At 32.6% G+C, this 13,977-nt stretch overlaps 1 protein-coding gene across 2 annotated transcripts in view; it reads right to left on the bottom strand.

Annotated features, from left to right (window-relative positions):
* The window catches only part of sv (paired box protein shaven), a 288,001-nt gene extending 276,189 nt beyond the window's left edge, over positions 1-11,812 (bottom strand). For both annotated transcript variants that reach the window (XM_023155959.2, XM_023155960.2), the window contains exon 1: positions 11,396-11,812. The gene's annotated coding sequence lies outside the window, so the exon portion shown is untranslated. The remainder of the gene's footprint in view (positions 1-11,395) is intronic.
* Positions 11,813-13,977: the final 2,165 nt, after the last annotated feature.

Genomic DNA, 13,977 nt, shown 5'->3' with positions numbered 1-13,977 from the left:
GACGTTTTTTTGGGTAATTGTTACCTTCCACAATCTGAAAAATATAAAAATTATAATGGAGAACTTTATACAAGTGTAGAAGGGCAAACTTTTTAGTTCACCCCGATAAGTTACTGCGTAAAAATCAAAGTATTTTTCACAAAGAAAAATCTTCTATTTATCAGTAACTTGTCGTATTTCACAATTTTGCCTATCAAAAAAATTATTAAGAAATTATACTTATCTTTTACGTTTCGGAGGCCAAAATCTGAAGACGGAGGCAGATTTTGGCCTCCGAAACGTAAAAGATAAGTATAATTTCTTAATAATTTTTTTGATAGGCAAAATTGTGAAATACGACAAGTTACTGATAAATAGAAGATTTTTCTTTGTGAAAAATACTTTGATTTTACGCAGTAACTTATCGGGGTAAACTAAAAAGTTTGCCCTTCTACACTTGTATAAAGTTCTCCATCATAATTTTTATATTTTTCAGATTGTGGAAGGTAACAATTACCCAAAAAAAAGGTCGATAAAAGACATTTATTTTATAGTGTTAGAGAGTCTCGTGTCATCATGTAACTTCGAAGATAATGACTTTGGTTAAATTCATATTATCAGGATGGTTGAAATAAGTTAGATTCATGAGATGGTTGGGAAAGTACGGAAGAACCAAAATTATCAAATCAATAAAAAAATTAAATTTCTTTCTTAAATGTTCTACACATTTGACTTCATGTTCAGATTCATCTCAATTATTATCTGTACATCTCTATTCATTTTCAACCCGCGAATAGACAAACGAAATCGTATAAGAAATGACAAAAATAACACCTCTGGTGGAAATATTGTGTATTAGTAAATTTCAATATGATTTTCTTGACCGACCTCCTTTTGTGGGACTAAAGTCGGTGTAGCTCCGGATTTGTCTTCTTAGATTTGCCATTTAGGGTTCTATACTGTACTACTGTTATCGAAACATTTGTAACTTTTGCTAGTAAACAGTTAAAAAATCATGATATTCAAATTCTTTTGAAGTAGTGTTTCCAAATGAAAAACGTTTTCACTTTGAATCTTTCAACTAAACATTCAACATTATTATTGTAGTGGTGGATTCATTCTGATCTGATTCTCACATATATCCCGGATTTTTCCACTCTGAAGTTGTTTTCAAACATTAGACACAATTAACGGTTACACGGAAACTTTAAATTTTTTTCCAAAAACATCAACTGATCTGAATTAGGAAAACATTAAAATATTTGAACAGAGTATTCACGAAAACAACAGCTTCCAAATCACCTTATCTTCACTAATTCATCTGATTAATTAGACTTTTCTCGATTAAACCCGTCGAAAATCACATTTCTAATGGCCATTGTGACCATTAAAGTAAAATCAGAGCAAGCTCGTTTCGTTAATTACATTCGGTTTATTTGCTGCATATATGTAATAGAGAAAGAGCGGATATCCAGATTACAATAATCACAGCGGTGTGAGAATATTCAGTACAGGGTGATTATTGTATGCTTGATACATGAAACATATTTATGTTATAAATTTCTGTTTTAATTCCTATCAATGACTATATTTTATTTTTTTGTTTTTCAGACAAGAATTTTGAACTCGCGAACTCAATTCAATTTATCATAACCACATTTCAGAAGTTATCATATAAAATAATAGAGTGAATCTTATTAACGACTCACAGATGTTCGAACTTCTGAAACTATCCAATACTGTCATTGTCTGTTGAAGCTGCTTTATAGAAAGCCTTGATTCTCAAAAACTCGGGAAATGTATTTCTGGAGAGAAATCACGATATCTACTTTTTCCTGGAAAAAATATTCAATGGAACGGAAATTCGAATAATGAAGTTGGAATATTTGCGAGTTACTGGGTTTTTTCTTTCCCTCTTTCTCAATTTTTACATTCACAAAGAGGTTTGAAGAAGTTCATCGTTGACCAAAAAAAAAATCTAAATATCAACTGCTGACTGTCTCAAATCTTAAACGTTTCAGCTACTTGGAATTATTCAATTGTGTGCCAGTTAATAAAATGAATTATTCGTATGATTTCAGTTTATATTCATCAGAGACTGTATTTAGTTCCATTCACTCAGTGAATTGCTTCTGATCCATAAACGCCTGATGGTTATTTCAACAGGTTGACAAATTATCGTGCAAATACGATTTCTTTCAGAAATATGAGATATGAGTTTGAAAATAAATAATTTTTTAGTCGTTTTTATATGTTTGTGTCAGAACATGCTCATTTCTCACATCAGTTTGTTACTTCTTTTTGGTTGTTTTCCCGTAATTAATCGTTATAAATCGGATTTTCTAGGCTCGTGACGTCACAGGCCTAGTCTCGTTTCTTGTTCGATTGACCAATAGAAACAAAACGAATAATGAACATTGCCAAATTGTAATATTCACGGAGCGTATAAACACTTTGATTCATTCGTGATTCAAAGTAAAATCACACTCACTTCCGACAACTGAATCTAAGAAGAAAGTGTAAGAAATGCATTGCAATGAAAACGTTATTTTTTAAATATCTCCGGCAGTAGACATTTTCATGTTGATATCACAAAAATTTCAATAATGGAAGTGTATACCTATGAACCCGTTAACGTTTAAATTCATGAAAAAATTCTCCATATGAAATGAAATGTACTCAAAAACCATGGTTCTAAACAGAATTTAACGAGCTATATTTTTTAATGGTTCTCGAAGGCTCATGAACCCTAATAAAATACATCAATTATGCATGTTTGCTACCCACCAAAAATAAGAAATTCAACGTTATATATCAGCCATATTGCCACTCGGTCAGCTATCTCTCTTGAATCTATGAGACAATGTACTCTTTCTAATGTTTCATAACTTCGTATTTTTGTTTAAATAATTGGCACTTGGCATCACCTCTGTAGACACGATCAATTTCATCGGTCAATAGACACGCGGCCAATTTAAACTCTTGCTTCTCAATTTTTTTTTTCTGCAAATATAAAGAGGTATTGGGACCGATTAGGTTCGATAAGTATAATATACCCCTAACTTGATCAGTCTATAAGCAAACCAGTATCATTTTCAATAGCATGAAATACCTCAACTTGTATGTTTTAACTTTTACAGTTCATCAGTTTTTTCTGAAAAAACTCTTTTCAAAAATCAATTTCAATAATTTCCTCTTTTTAAAATATAAACGGAATATGAATTACATCCTCAACGCGAAATGAAAAACAATCATAAAATAGAAAATAGTTCGATATCCCGTGGATCTCGATTGAATCTAACGAAGCACACGTGGTTGTTAATCCCGGTATTTCGAATGAGATTTCAAACGTCTCATTCTGAATCGTTGAAATCCAAGGAATTCCGATAAATCTCGAACGAATAATAATTACTAATGACGTTAGCATAATTACTGGACACCACTTAATATAATAACACCAGTGCACACACAGGTGCGTGTGGGAATGGACGCGAAACTATGATTCAATCTCGAAGATAACAAGGGTAAAACAACCTCTGATATGCCCTCGCTGCGCTCACTGCGATCAGAGAAGAAGATAGTTCCTGCTCGCCTGGTTTTAATTCATTGAAAGAATGAATTGATTCCACTACTTCGTTTTCAAGATACTAGTCTAGTTAGTGGTTTGCTGGAGCAAAAAATTCACAATCTGGAAACTGTATTTCGAATGAATGGCATTTATTTCATAGCCATTGACCGTCATCCATTCTTGTGTAAATTTTCTGGGTTTTTCTGCTGCTGGAAATTCAAATTCACCACTGAGAATCAGTAAATCGCAGATTATCCCCGTTAATAACATGAAGAAGCCATGTCATTCCTAATGTTTATCGACCTTCTTCGTATACACAATTGAGTCTTGATTGGGATAATTTTATTATTATTCGTTCGATGATTTTTTAAAATCTATTTTTGAGTGTCATCCTTAAACGAATGAAAAATGATGAAGAAGAGAACCATAATTTTTGGAAACATGCAAATTTCAGGAAAGAAACAGGTGACTTTCACAAAAATCAAGAAAACGAGGGGTTTCTCAAACTCTCAATAGATAACCATCTCATTGAAGAAGAAGAGAAGTTCAGAAGGTATGGTAGACTGTGAAAGGATCGCATTCGCTTTGAACCTTGTAGAAGAGGAACTGAGAATGTTTTCCTGTTACAGAGTCGAATAACCTGCAGAAAACTGGCAACTCTGAGGTAAGTGGGCAAATTTATAAAATTAAAAAAGAAACTATAACATCCATCTTCTTAAGTTTGAACGAATGATAAATTAAGAAATACATTCAACCAAACATAAGCATTCTAACTTTTTGAGTTACATTATGAAAACGTCTTCATCTAGAGAAGCTTGCACCAAGGCTTAAGATACTATATCGTTGGCATTAGGACCTTTTGATTTTGTACGAGTGACAAAGTCTAGTGGGAATGTTTCAACAGTGGCCGCTACGAATTTGAAATACAGGTCACGTTCGTCATCGATTTCTTGAGGTAGTTCCACCAGTTCATCAATGCAATGCATCAAAAACTTCCCTGTCTTTCTCTTTTTCTTTCAATGTGACAAGACAAGAATTTTCATTTTTTTCAGTTTGGGACTCAAAATGGAGCAGCATCAGGCGCTTGACTTTCAGGTTCACGCGAATCCTCATAGGCTTGTGGGTTTGGAGCGCTTCCATCAATCACTTCTGGAACAGAAAAATCGCTACCCGCAATCAGTTAAAGTTGGCTCTTAGTTTTTTGCTGCAGGAACTTCACGCTCCTCTTCCACTGCATCTAAAAATTGCAAACGTTCCCAGCAAATTGCCCTATCCTCTTTCACGGCACTTCCTGTGGATCCTTTCTTATTTTTTTCTGTAACGGTTTCTGACACTTTTACACCGCTTCTTGTACTTACCTCCTGTAACACACAAAAACAAGACTTCTATATAAATCCGGAATTAAAGTATAATTAATGTAATGTTTGAATGATGTGTCAAACTCCATTCAAACACGATACTTATAACACCTTATTATTGATTTTGTTTCAGGTTTCTGGCCACGGAAGAGTCGTACAGATCACTGGCTTTTGGCTACCGCATATTGCCGTCTGCTATAAGCATGATAGTAACTAAGGTGTTGGCTGTGCTTGAAAAAAATTGAGCCTATTGTTTGCCCCGTCCTAACCAGATAGAGTGGGAACAGAAAGCCAAGGAGTTTTGGAAGCGTTGGGGTTTCCCTATTGATGGGAAGTATGTGAGGATTATGGCTCCGTCCCCACCAGGAAGTCACTAATAAAACTAATGACACAACGACAAACAAACTTTCTCGGAAAAAACATGACTATATTGCGCAGCATGAAACAGAATAGACTTCTCTCAAAGAAGTCGGTCTAACACGTTGAGCGCTTCACGTCGGCGTGGAACGTGAAACGCATCAATTCGATTTTCCGAACTGGTTGTTATCAATAGATCGATTAGTTTGTCAAGCAGATTTGAGTAGAGCTCAATGAATGAAGTTACGATGATAGTAATTCCAAGAATACCAGCCCAAAGACTCACTTTCTCTGGATACTGGATACGTTCTCTTCAAAGTCGCGGATTTTCATTGATTCAGTAACTACAATTTCGTTTGTCAACATGCCCATTAGAAAATAAATAGGTACTGTCAACAGTAAATCAAACAAATATTGTGCTAAATGATTTAATTTTCGTTTATACAATCCATCATTATTCCACAATATCAAATTCTTCTGTGGAAATCGTCATCATAATGCTCTTCAAGAAATTTCGTTTTATATCGTAGAAAATTCATTTAACTTTACTGCTCAATCCAAAACACGGCGATTCTTTCTTTTTTTGTTAGCAACGGAACCCAGTTCCAAGAAACTCAGCAATTAATTCCAGGACATATTCACGATTTAAATTTCTGTTGATCTATTTTATTGAACATTGTTGCAATTCCTCTTGCACATTTACCGTTATGTGATACGACTTCAATTCAATTCATTGAAGTAATAATATAGTATTTTTGGTACCTAAACTCGTTAACAGTTTTCACCAGATTTCTTGCTCACTGCTAACAAGAAAGGGAAATCATGTGGTATTTTTTAAGAGAGCTTAACGATCTTTTAAATGAGTTTTCATTCAATGCTCCTTTCTGTATAAAATTTTAGGGGTTGTGTTCTCCACCGCTAGGGAGTTCATGTAATATAATTGAAAACCAGCCAACGAAATGTCTCTTTCAAAAATAAGTTCAACATGTTTCTGCATATTTTTAAATTTTCTATAGGGGTGAAATATGCAAGTTGATACGTTTTCAAATTACCACATCGTATACTCACTGTCGATTGACATTCGATAGAAAGTAATATATACTAAAAACCTATGAAACAACTTAAATTTTACGGCAAAGCATATGGACGAATCAGAACATGCTGCTTTGGTTTCACGATTGTAATAAAAAAATCAATTATACTCACATGAAACAGTTGTAAGAAATCACCGATGATAATCCTATCCGAGTGATAAAAATGCTCGAGTAGTTGAAAAAATTATGTTGAAGGTATTATTATTCCAAATGAATAACAAACTGTTGAAAATGGTTTCAATTTTTAGGTGAGACATGTTATTTGCCTATCGTTCGATTTCAGATAATGGAAAAGTTTATACACATAATTAGCTCTTTTGAATTTTGAATAAACATTAGTTGATAAAGATGTCGAGAATATGTTCTGTACTGTGTATTCAGTACACAATACAATTTAAAAGATAAAACTTTCGTCAGAGACTTGTTGTCAAATTTTTATTTTTGAAATGAATCTTTTACACTAAAAACAATATCCGATGAAACACATGCAATGCCTTTTTAATTCTCACCTTTAGAGTTCATTGTTGGGCATGTCTATATTGTTCAGAGATAATATTCAAATTTTGCTAGTTTTCCAAGGCTCTGTATTATAAATTCTACGAATACTCCACATTAGTTGAAGGTCAGTTCGATAACCTTCTTTTCTATCGTTTGAATCATACGTGAATATTCTGACACTCTATATTTCATACTTCCTGTTGAGTTTTGAATTGGGAATGTGATACGTTACATTTCTAGTGAAACCGATATTATCGGAGATGAAGCCTACTTATTGATTGAGTGTAAACTGAATTATTTCTATTTTGCATTCAATAACTTCAGTGTCTTATATTATGTTTTACACAAAATGGTCTAACTAAGGACTACACAATTATGTTTACTGGAACGAATCAAGAGAGTATTGATTTGTACACATTTTTCAATTTTTCACTCTGGTAAAGTTCTTAGCTGATTATTTATTCTCCTTCAAAAAGAAATAATTTGATGTTCGCAACCGTAAAACTGTTACATAAACTAACAAGAAATATTAGTTTAGAAACCTCTCTGATATAATTTTTTGTCTGATACATATGATATAAAATCCTGAGAAATATCTATCGATCTACAGACTTACAAATGTTTCTATTCAAGAGATTTCCTAAATTTTTTTCTATCAGCTACTAGAATGATAGAAATCTAGAGAAAGGCTTTCTGTTTTATATTTTAAATTGAAATTCACGTGTATATCAGTTCAAGACTGTTGTCCAAGAAAAACCATAGAATATTTTCATCTTCGAGAAGTATACTTTTTTCCCGCCAGTTACCTTGAAAGACCTTCAGGCCATCATAAACCAAGAGGCTGTATGACCGTATTATATGAATATTGTATTCTCAAGCAGGTTCTCATTGTAAATGTTTTGAATTTGTTATTCATAGGAGTATTGTTGAACAATACATAGAGAGTCAAAGTGTATCTTCATCTGAAATTCCAGAAACTTTACACGCTGAAAAAAATATTTCGTGCTTTACATCGGTTAAAACGCTCCAAACAGGTCTCTAGTATTGTTATGTGAGGTTTATGTGTGACTTATTACCATCTCACAACTTTATCAAGACTGTGCATGCATTTCGCATTTATTCTATATTATATTAACTTTATTCGTTTGTATCTTTGATCACAATTTATTACTCTTGTCTTCAAGTGAATAATACCACGTCTTTGAATCCGCAGATCTTATACATTCTTTCAGACGGGTGGATCAAAGAAAAATTTCCAGACAGACGTTACTGTTTAAGAGATGATGGAGCGAAGTGAATATTTTCCATTCACTCTAAGTTCAAAACGATAATATTCTTTATTCCATCTTGAGTATATCTGATTGGTTTTCTATATTATTATTCATGCAAATATGAATTAGTTAACTTAAAAATATGGAGTATGCAGGTACCCCATTCACGAAATGAGTGATCATTGTTTCCCTAAATTATTTGATCTGAGTAAGTGCACTGTTATCTAGTGAAGAGCTGTCAAAAAAGTATTTGCCGAAGTAATCTATTGAAAATCTGGTTTTTCGTTAACCAGCTGCCGCCCTCCTACCAACGAAAGCTCTCAGTCAATACTTGTGTGAGCTGAGGATTACCGAGGTCTTACCTTTTAACGTGCAATTTCTAGCATGTGCGATTAACGTGCGATTACATAACAATTCTTTGAGAATTAGGACTATGTGAATATATAATATAAATTATATCAGTAATATTTTACATGATAAAAATATGTTCTGTCCAATTCAATATTTGTGAGAGAGATATCCATGAGAAATGCACAGAGCAAAATATTTTCTGTATTTATTTATTATATTTGCTAGAAGTCAATTTTTCGTTTTGATGAATGGCAATGATTAAACTATGTTAAAAAATTGCCAAAATGAAGTTAAGCATCGAACTTTCAAATCAAAGATCACTGAACTTGTTCTTCGTGAGTAAAAGGCCACCGATAGGTGTGAAATTATTATATTCCGATTTCCTAACTTCTTATTTATTCCCAACTGGATCTCACAGACATGTTCCAATTTACAAATGGACTGCTTTCGTGTTTTATAACAAACAGCTTAGAATTATATTCAGCGGTGTAATTTGGATTTCAATTCGTATACGGTTCTTGTTTGTATCCATATTGTTAGCTGAATTCAGTTGGTAAACATGTAATTTTGTTGCTAATGATCGCATATATTCGCACAAATTGGTATTTTCTTGTTATACTTTCAATAATACATACACATAACTCGAACAAGCCAAATTATAATGGGGAAACCGTAATTATTTATCTGATGTATGTGCATCTTGAAGGGGGAAAATGAATAGGTGTGACTTTTCGCTACAATGAATCTTTTATTTTCACTCGATGACAAAAAAGGTTATTTCTAATGTGGATGATTTTCAAATAACTGACTATGCATATCTATTGAGAATACTGTTGTGAGAATACTGTTGTGAAGAGCATTTTCAATGGTGTATTTAATGAGAAAGTATTTTAAACTATCGAAATTGTGGAGAAATATTTCAAGAAAACTGTTGACAGTTCAAAAATGTGATTCTTATCATAATTGTGGATTTTTCGTTGCAAATCATTTTACTATTAACAGATTCCGGTAAACATCGTCCATTGGTCGATTTTGTGTATATTGTTGTCCTGAATATGAATTATTGATAAATTATTATTAATATTATTGTTATGGTTTTTTGATATGTAAATTAATAGGTAAATCATTATTTCCAATAGCCGCTGATAATTGAATTCACTGATGATTTTTTAGTAAGAGGGTTATCTCAACAATTGAATGAAAAAACTTTATACTTCTCGATCATAAATCAATCAACAGTTTTGAATATGAAACAATGTGAATGACAGTTCTTTTTTGGAAACCTGAATAATTATAGACTCAATTTGGAATTAATTATCAGTATTTCTTTAATCACTTACCCTGAAGCCAGTAATAACAACTAATATTGCTTTCAAGAAACTGTGTCACTCTAGAATTTTCAAAAATCATGTGTTGCTTATTATTTGAACTAATGATAATGGCTATATTTCTCCAGGTAGTGGAATGAACAGAGAGTAGTCCAATTTCGAGTATTCAATAAAGTGAGGAGAGAGTAGGCTACATAATAATCGATCTCACCTAATATCAAAAATTAAGATATTATAATGGTAGTAATTTGGAGAAAATTATATGTTACCATTCTATCATTCAAGTTTCTTGTGAGAAATATTCAGTAGCACTTACAGAATGATATTGAATCAATTTCAAAGAAATATACCGCAAAATTAACTTTCAAATTCAATAACTGATTTTATCATTCCAAAATATAAGTGGAAACATGATGAGTAATTCAATATGTATAATGAAGTTGATACTGATGAGAAGCATATAATATTGAAAATAGACACTAGATAACACATTCGATTATCATATATGTAAATAATACTGTTTTTAACTGCCCGGGTTTTCGCTTATGTTTATTAGCTTTATCGAGGGTTGTAATACAAAAAGGACATAATTATTTTGTGAAACAAAGTATTTTTGATACATTATTCCATTTCACCCTCCTAGCGATCTTAAACTACTTTGTAATACATATATTGTCATGAAATATAGTCGGGGCATTGGTTGTTTCATTTTTATCTTTTTATTATGTCTACTCATCTTATAACTGAAGAATTCAATCAATTTCTTCGGAAAAACGGGAGATTGAAAATATATTTTTATCTTGTATGTACCTACTGTGTAAAAAATATCAGTAGACGAGAAGATGGTATATACTCAAAAATTCAATACAATTCGAACAGTCCAATCTTCAAACTGAAAGAAATACGTTTAATCATCTCATTAATACCACCTATGAGTAATTTTAAGTTATACTTTTGTACTGAAAATACGGGTACAAAGGAGTCAAATGTGAGTTTTATGCGTCATGTAATAGTTCAAAATAATCAAAACTTTTATTTTTGGGTATCTACTAATGTTACAGATGTTGACAACATCTGGTTCGCAGAAAAAATGTAATAGTGACGGTTATTGAAAATTATCTGTACTTGAGAAGCAAATTTTACTTGATACTGACATAAAAGTGCACGCGTTTTTATCCCAAAGGAAAAAATTGTCTAAAACTTTCTATAGAAAATTAAATTTTTCATGACGAACTCCTACCACGTAGTAACTAACGGCTACCTCCATCAATTTACTGAAAATGGTCTGCTTTTCTACAGACTTTTTGCAATTATTTGAATCCAGGGTATTGAATTTTTTTGGCTAAAAGAAGCAGCAAATTTGTGGGCTATATTTTTTCCGAAGTACCTCTTGGTTGAAGTTGAAAAAATAATTTTCATTTCAATCTTTAATCTATTTCCAGATCACTCATTTATTTTTGAATCAACAATGGAATTTCAACGAAATATTCAATAGTGAATAAAATGAAGGCATTCCTGTCTATATTTCGATTCTTTTTGAATTAAAGGAAATTGTTTGCAGAATAAATATTTTTTCAGATATATAACTCACCTAGAATTTCCTCGTCAATAAATTCAACAACTACTTGAACACTCAACACCGAAGTACAACAAATCAGTTGTTCAATTTTCACAGTACACAAAACCGAAATACAGTCAATGCCTTTCGAATTTATAATTTAAAATCATAATCCTATAAAATTATTTTCTCTGTGCAGCACCATATATTTTCCGTCACCTAATCGTCAGTGAACACTCAACACAAGTTTTTTCAAAATCATATTTGAAAATAGTTGAGAAACGAACTCCGCAGTAGATCAGGATGCGCACTTTCTTCCGGGGCGACTTCGATGATGCTGCAGGCCAGCAACCCGAGAGATATCAGCGGTGGATCAAACGATGAACTTGTGATCAGTCCGGAAAAAATCACGCGGTACGCCTTTCTGAGAAGGATGCTATCCACTGACTTCTCAGCGTGGACTGTGACGGACGAGTGAGTGCTCGACTCACTGTTATGCTTCAAGAACTGCGTGCACCTGTTGAGGTAGAAGGGGAAATAATTGTACCCCTCCAACAGGTACTATTGTTGTATTTTGATATCATTTGCAAGGAATAGTCGGAAATAACATTTTATGTGTCTAGCTGAAGTGAGAGGGTGGCCTGAAAGCTTTCAGGTTTTATTGTACCCTTATGGTAACTAGGTGTTCCTTTGATTGATGAACTGAAAATCATAATATTTCTTTATTAAAAATTAAATCAAATAGAGAAATTTGTTTGATAAGTCTGAATACGGGCATATTGGAAAAAATGTTAAAGTGGAACTTGGAAAACACGTTTATCCCTCTTAATCTCCATCAGTCATTATTTAAACCATGTCGAGAAGATCGGTTCTTCTCAATTACTTGAAATAATCAACTTCAATTATGATTCACTTCGTCTGTTTCTACTCATTCTTTTTCCTTCATCTATTTGTCACTTGGAGACTCTTGAAAAAAAAAGACAGAAAATTGTTGGCTGTAAAATGTTATTTCTTTGGGTAGTTCTCTGGTCGTCACAACTTTAACTCTTTCATAATACCGTCGACTCTTCTGTCTCTGATCGTTTTTTATTTGTTTCCAGTTGAGATTCGTTTCTTTTGAACTAGAGAATCGATTTTTCATATGAAGGTATCCTTCTGAATGTATCTGGATTTTCATAAATTGCAATATTTCCACTCCTCTAAATAGCACCCAATTGTGAAATCTGTGCAATGTTCCACTCTCTTGTTTGTTTCATATGATGGAATTAGCCGGTACTTGACGATATTCAAATAACACTATATTGTGAGATTGTCACTAAATAGTTCACAAAATCAGAGCACGTGTTTCGATGTAGCTTCCACAAGAGTGTTTATAATTGACTGAATTGTACTTGACTGAATCTCTATATGTCATCACATTCAATAGAATGACTTGAATGAGCAATATCTACCTCATTTCATTTCTTAATTTGCTTTCTGTATTTTTTTTCAAGTGAACGTATATACAAAAACCCAAATATTTGGATTGATCGATTATACGGTTTTGTATTCTACGACAAATCTTCCTCTGAATGTTTCAACTCTTGAGCCTAGAAATAAAAGTAAAATAAGAGAATTCTTGATTTTTCAACTATTCCATTAATGGAACATTTTTGAAGATAATTAAACAGAGAAATGTTGACCTACCGATTCTTAGTATTTTTTTTCAGTTACAAGACATATGATGTGAAAGGGAACATTATTACAAATCAGTAGAAACATAATAATTTTGTGAGTGTAGTCAAATGGAATGAAAATTTTGCATCAGTAATTATGAAGTGAGCCAGTTTGAAGGAGTTGGCATGTGAATTTGGATATATACTGATAGAATTACTGTAGCAACTAAACAGTAAATATAAGGTATATTTGGATTAGTCTAAGCATTTGTCTGAAAAAAGAGTTTCTCGATCGGCAGTGGAAATCAAAGAAAAAGAAACCGTGGTCGATAACATAGTTGATTCATAAATATTTCAAGCAGTTAGTTGATCATATCATTATCTAGTTTTCTTTATATTTTTTCGAAACCTATCATCAAAAATTATAGGTGAGGTGCCAGATTATTGAGGTAAACAGGAATATGTCGAATATAATATAGTATTCATATGAATATGAAATATAATAAAAATATGACGTCAATATATGCACCAAACTTTTCACGAGATGAAATATTTCACCAAAAGAGTTTTCACAACTATTTAATGTTACTAACAACATGCACATACCCACAGTTTCTCTCATATGTTAGCACACTTCAGGATAAGTTATGAAGTGTTCTTCATAAACTGAAGGGAAAAACTTTTGTCCGCTTCTGAAGGAATTCGATTTTCAATTACCGGAAATCATCGACTTCATGTTGCACAACTGTGCACTGATGAGTGGCCAAACAGCCTGAAACCAGTCTGCAAGTGTGTTCCAATAAACGAAAATCTATTCCGACAGTTGAATTGCCAGCCAGCTAATGCAGAAATAACTTGAGTGAATCCTGCATTGAGACCTGTCAGTTATAATCCAGCGCCCTTCGTTGGAAAAATATTGAGATTTCATGAAACCTGCGATCCGATCAATGAATTTATTAT

Source organism: Leptinotarsa decemlineata, unplaced genomic scaffold, assembly GCF_025532065.1.
Source record: "Leptinotarsa decemlineata unplaced genomic scaffold, Ldec_3_MD MMD2_tig00000035_RagTag_RagTag, whole genome shotgun sequence".
Lineage (NCBI taxonomy): Eukaryota > Metazoa > Arthropoda > Insecta > Coleoptera > Chrysomelidae > Leptinotarsa > Leptinotarsa decemlineata.
Note: the sequence above shows the minus strand (reverse complement) of the source record. Positions and strands in the feature narration are given on the sequence as shown.